This window comes from Onychomys torridus, chromosome 22 (assembly GCF_903995425.1).
Source record: "Onychomys torridus chromosome 22, mOncTor1.1, whole genome shotgun sequence".
In the NCBI taxonomy this organism is placed as follows: domain Eukaryota; kingdom Metazoa; phylum Chordata; class Mammalia; order Rodentia; family Cricetidae; genus Onychomys; species Onychomys torridus.
Genome location: NC_050464.1, coordinates 4,252,465 through 4,258,664, shown reverse-complemented (window position 1 = coordinate 4,258,664; position 6,200 = coordinate 4,252,465).

The window sequence follows — 6,200 nt, the reverse complement described above, 5'->3', positions numbered from 1 at the left end:
ACCCTGGTAAATGATCTCCAAAGGCTTTCCTTTCCTCGATGTTTGCCTTTGCAGGTGCCAAGGGGCAAAAACAAGGCAGGCCTGGTGTTAGACACGGTGGTGCTCGGGCGCCATCTGCTGGCACAATCACCATAATGCACAGCTGGGATGGTCGCCCAAGCCCGCAGGCTCCTCTTGAAGGATGTTGGAGTGGGGATGGGGGATGAGACCTTGACAGCCATGGGTGTCATTGTGCAGGTCTGGGCGCCGAGCTGTTGAGATTAGGTAGGTGTAGCTTCGCTGTCCTGTCTAGAAGCAGGTGTCCTGCTCCTCTCAGGGCCTTAAAGTCTTTCTGCAACCACATTCCTGGTGTCCCCTTGGGCGTTGGGTGTAGGAATTGCATTGTGGACGTACCAGTCGGGGCTGGGCACACCACACGGTCACTTATTCTCTGCTTTTTGGCCAGTTGTAAAGACAATCAAGGGTTGCTGAGAGAGAGAGACTCAGTCTCTCCCAGGGATGGGCCCCCAACAGGTTATCTGTGTACATATGGGCAACACTGAATGGATTCAGTAGTGTGTGTGTGTGTGTGTGTGTGTGTGTGTGTGTGTGTGTGTGTGTGTGTGTAACAACGATTATAGAAGGAGATGCCAGTCATGAATTTGATAGGCCAGGGGACAGGGGAGGAGTGGGACACAGGAGGAGTTAGGGGAAAAGAGAGAGGTCGGTATGAAGTTCTAAAAACATTTAAAGGGGAAGCAGTACTCTAGTTATTACCCCAGCTGGTTGCCTCTCATAGTGTATTCAATATACTTTAGAAAAAGAAAAGAGAGAGAGAGAGAGACAGAGAGAGAGACAGAGAGAGAGAGAGAAAGGAGGGAGGAAGGAAGGAAGGAAGGGAGGAAGGAAGGAAGGAAGGAAGGAGGAAGGAAGGAAGGGAGGGAGGAAGGAAGGGAGGGAGGGAGGGAGGAAGGAAGGAGGGAGGGAGGGAGGAAGGAAGGAAGGAAGGGAGGGAGGGAGGGAGGAAGGAAGGAAGGAAGGAGGGAGGGAAGGAGGGAGGGAGGAAGGGAGGGAGGGAGGGAGGGAGGGAGGAGGAAGGAAGGAAGGGAGGGAGGGAGGAGGAGGAGGAAGGAGGAGGGAGGGAGGGAGGGAGGGAGGGAGGGAGGGAGGGAGGAAGGAAGGAAGGGAGGGAGGGAGGGAGGGAGGAAAGAAGGAAGGAAGGGAGGGAGGGAGGGAGGAAGGAAGGAGGGAGGGAGGAAGGAAGGAGGGAGGGAGGGAGGGAGGGAGATAGGTCACATCAGGGACACAGCTTGACCCAAACTAAAGTGACCAGGAGCATGTTTAGTGATCCTAACCTCACTCTCCATGACGACACCTCAAACCTCTCCCCACCCGGCCTAGAAGCATATTTAAATGTCATTAGTCTGAGAGCAGCCATCATGGAGACCAAGGGCTGTGCAAAATGAGGAACGTCAGATAACATAAGACAGGTGGGGCAGCCCTTATCTAGAGTGGAGGAGCCAGACTGAAATCTAAATTTGCTGTGATTAGATTATTTTTTCTACACATAATTTGCAAAATCCATTTATGTTTCATGTGTGCCTCATGTACAGAGTCTCATAGTAGCTTGATGTAATAAGTTTTAACTCACCTTCGTCTTGACTTCCATGTGTGGTGTATCATGCTGGTGATCAGTGGGTTCAGATTCTGGGTTTCAGCATTTGGATCAGGGATGCTCACTGCATAACATTAACGAATCTCTGAAGAACAAGTCAATATTGTGCTTTGTTTTGTTTGGGGGGGGCTGGTGGGGGAGTAGGGGAAGGTAGCTGTCTGGTCTCTGGGACTCCAATGGGTAGGGCCTAGGAGTTAGAGACCTGATCTGCCAGTCTGGAGACGGGAGCTTACCTGTTCTCAGTCTGTGAAGTGTACACTTACAATTCTGGTGATCTGGTTCCATGGCTGGGTGTTGTCTTCTTTTGTGTTCTCAGGTCACGTTTTGCTCTTTTGTCTACTCCTCAGCTGATCTTGTTTCCTCAGGCAGCAAACTGCAGGTTTCTGATTCCTCTCCCAGATGGATTTCAGCTGAGTAGGGTAGTCTCAGCAACACCTCCAAGTTGTTGGGTTTCGCAGGATCGGCAGCTGGGCCCTGGGTTGGCCTCAGACAGTGTTCAGATCCGTTCTGGTCTCGTCCCACAGAAATGGCTCCTTCCCTGAGTGTTAGGATTAAAGGCGTCCCTGTTCCAAGCTCTTGATTAAGAGCTTGTTTTCACTAACTCCCCTGTGGGTAATAGCTCAGTTTCTAGTCATTACTACAACTGCGTCTTGGCCGCCACTCCACCTGTCATCAATATTGTGCTTTAAAAAAAAAAAAAAAAGATTCCTGGGGGCTGAAGAGATGGCTCAGAGGTTAAGAACACTGGCTGTTCTTCCAGAGGCCCTGAGTTCAATTCCCAGCAACCACATCATGGCTCACAACCATCTGTAATGAGATCTGGTGCCTTCTCCTAGCATGCAGGCATATATGGAGGCAGAATGTTGTATACATAATAAATAAATAAATCTCAAGAAAAAAAAGGATTCTTGTGTTTACTTTATGTCCATGTGCATGTGCCTGAGTGTGGGTACACCATGTGCATGCAGTGCTTATGGAGGCCAGTAGACAGTGTCAGATCCCTTGAACTGGGGTTACAGGTGGTTGTGAGTTCCCAGTCATGGGTGCTGGGAACTGAACTCAGGTTCTTTGCAGGAGCTATGGACTATTAACTGTCTCTCCAGCCCCAACATTCTGCTTCTTAAAAGAAAGAAACATTTGGTAGTGTACACAGACTATAATACTGTTTTTTAACAATTTGTATATTTGTGTATATGAGTGCTCTACATTCATGTATGTTTGCAGGCCAGAAGAGGGCACCAGATCTCATTACAGGTGGTTGCAAGCCACCATGTGGTTGCTGGGAATTGAACTCAGGACCTCTGGAAGAGCAGCCATCTCTCCGGCCCCTATAATACCATTTTTTATAACACAAGAGACTACTCATGTTCCTGGAAATGAAGCCCTTGGGCGATCTCAACACTGCACACAAGGAAGTGACTCCAGGTGGAAACAGTATTTGACCCTACCCACAGAGACGGCACTGTGCCGCCATCCCAGGCAGAATCACTCTGAGAGAAGAAGATTGCCAGAGTTATCATCGGCACACATCTCATGACAAGCAGCCCAAGAGGCTTTACCAAACGCCCGTAGCTCCGCTCTCTCCTCCAGTTCCATCAAGACAATGGAGAACCATACACTGAGAAAGACCACTGGTGGACTGCTGTAGAGAAGGCAAAGCCAGTGGACCTCTCAGCTCTGCCTGCAAGCACCCTTGGGTCCCACGCTAGGCTCTCAGGTGTGAAGGCCAGTGTGGAGAAGCAGTACAGGTACTCAGGAGGCTGAGGCAGGAGGATCCTGAGTTCAAGGCTAGTTTGGGGGTACATAATAAAACCCTGTCTCAACTAGGCGGTGGTGGTACACACCTTTAATCCCAACACTCGAGAGGCAGAGGCAGAAGGATCTCTGTGAGTTTGAGGCCAGCCTGGTCTACAGGGTGAGTTCTAGGACAGTCAGTTACACAGAGAAACCCAATAGTGTTGTCTTGAAAAATCCAATAGTAATAGTAACAATAATAATAATAATAATAATAATAATAATAATAATAAACCTTGTCTCAAAATAGGGTAATTTTTTAAATGAGAGAAGAGAGAGCTATCTCTACATTCACATTCTCAGCAGCAATATTAACAGTAAACAAGAGGCTGAAGCCACTGAAGTTCTGTTGATAGATCAATGGCCACACAAAACTTGCTATGTGCACACAGCAGAATATGTAACTCTAAAAGGGAAGGATTTCTGACACATATTGTAGTATGGATGGGTCTTGAGAACACTGCCCTGAGTGAAATAAACCAGACACAAAATAACCAACTCTATAGGATTCTGTCTCAGGTTCCAGGAATGTTCAGAGTCACTGCATCAGAAAACAGAACAGTGGCCTTGAGGGCCTGTGGATTTGAGGAACCCGAGGTATTTAATAAAACAGTTTCAGAAGCTATGAAAAGCATTCTGGAGACCTTGGACTTGGACTCAACAATGAAGATATTCTGTTAGTGAGCCCAGGTGTTTTTGTTTTGTGTCTTTGTTTGTTTTGCCTTTTTTTTTTTTTTTTCAAGACAGGATCTCTCTACATAGTCCTAGCCATCCAGGAACTCATTTTGTAGACGAGGCTGGCCTCAAACTCAGAGATCCTCCTGCCTCTGCTTCCTGAATGCTGGGATTAAAGGTGTGTACCACCACTGCCTAGCTGACCTCAGGTTTTTAATTTATTTTTTTAATGAAGAATCTTTTTTAGACTTATTTACTTATATCATTTTATCTCATTTATATTATGTCTTTTGCCAAGGTACCTTCTGATTGTTTTGATAAAGAGCTGGATGGTCAGTAGCTAGGCAGGAAAGGATAGGCTGGACTTCCCAGGAGAAAGAGGAAGAGGAGGGGGAATCCAGGCATGTATATTATGCCAGCAAGATGCCAGGGAGACACTGAAGAGGTTGGACATATGGTACAGAGTAGAGGTAACTGAGCCATTTGGCAGAATGTAGATTAATAAAAGCAGGTTAATTTAAGTTATAAGAGCTAGTGAGGGCTGGGCTGTGGTGGCGCACGCCTGTAATCCCAGCACTCGGGAGGCAGAGGCAGGCAGATCTCTGTGAGTTCGAGGCCAGCCTGGGCTATAGAGCAAGATCCAGGACAGCCTCCAAAGCTACACAGAGAAACCCTGTCTTGAAAAACAAAAACAAAAACAAAACATAATGAAACAAAAAGAGCTATTGAGACAAGCCTAAGCTTTCACAGTTAATAAGAAGTCTCTGTTGTTATGTGTGAACTGACAGTCCCAAAAGAAAGTCACAGAGGAGGGCATTGGATCCCCTGGAACTGGAGTTACGGATGACTCTGAGCCACCAGGTAGGTGCTGGGAACTGTACACAGGCCTTCTGTTAGAGCAACAAGTGCTCATAACCACTCTGCAGCCCCGAGTTCTGTTTTTAAAAAGGGCTAAAATGGTAGATATTATGTTCTGTGGTTTTTTTTCCCCCACAAAGAAAGACAAGTACAATCACTGAACAATGCTGGAGTCCATGTGCAATCTTAGGAGACAGCAGGCCTTGGAGGCTGCAAATCCCACTGTTTCCGTTTCCTCCGAGGAAAATGGAGCAATCATCAGAGCTCACTTCAGAGGGGCCATGAAGGATGAAGGAAAGTGATCACAGACTTCTCAGTCATGACAAGCATCTCACAAATATGCAGGCCCGGGGGACTTTCCACACGTTATCAAGGACAGAAAGCACATTTGACAACATGGCTAGCGTGCTTGATTGCAGTTGTGTCAAAGCAGAGAGTGTGTGGTGGTTTGGATGAGAAATGTCCCCTTAGGCTCCTGTGTTTGAACACCCAGTGGATGGTGGTGCTCTTGGGGTATATACTTTGGAGCCTTTATGAGACATGGCCTTGCCAGAGGAAGCACATCCCTGGGGTGGGCTTTTGTTTGGGGTTTGTTTGTTTGTTTGTTTGTTTGAGACAGGATAGCAATATTATCCATTATAAAATGGCCTGGGACTCATTATGTAAACCAGGCTAGACTCGAATTCATAGGGATCTTCCTGCCTCTGCCTCCCGAGTGCTGGGACTGAAGGTGTGCGCCACCACACCTGGCTGGGGATGCAGTTTTGAGAGTTCGTGGCCTCTCCCTGCCTCCATTTGTCTCCCTGTTCTGTGCTGTGGTTGAGGATGTGTGCTCTCAACTTCCTGATCCAGCTGCCTGCCATGCTGCACAGCAGGTATTTACATAACGATTCATTACAGCAAAATTACAGTTATGAAGTAGAAATTAATGAATTTCATGGCTGGGGGTCACCACAACACTGAAAGGTCATAGCGTTAGGAAGGTTGAGAACTACATTAGACAGAAAAGAGGCTTCAGGAAGAATCCGGTAAAGCCAGGCATCAGGGCACAGCCTGGAGTCCCAGCACTCGGGAGCTAGAGACAGGAGAACCAGAAGATCAAGGTCTTCCTTGGCTACACAGTAAATCTGAGGCCAGCCTGGGACACAGAGGATCCTGTCTTCGGACAAAACAAAGATCTAAAAGACAGAACCTAGTAAATGCAAGGGGACAAAGCCAG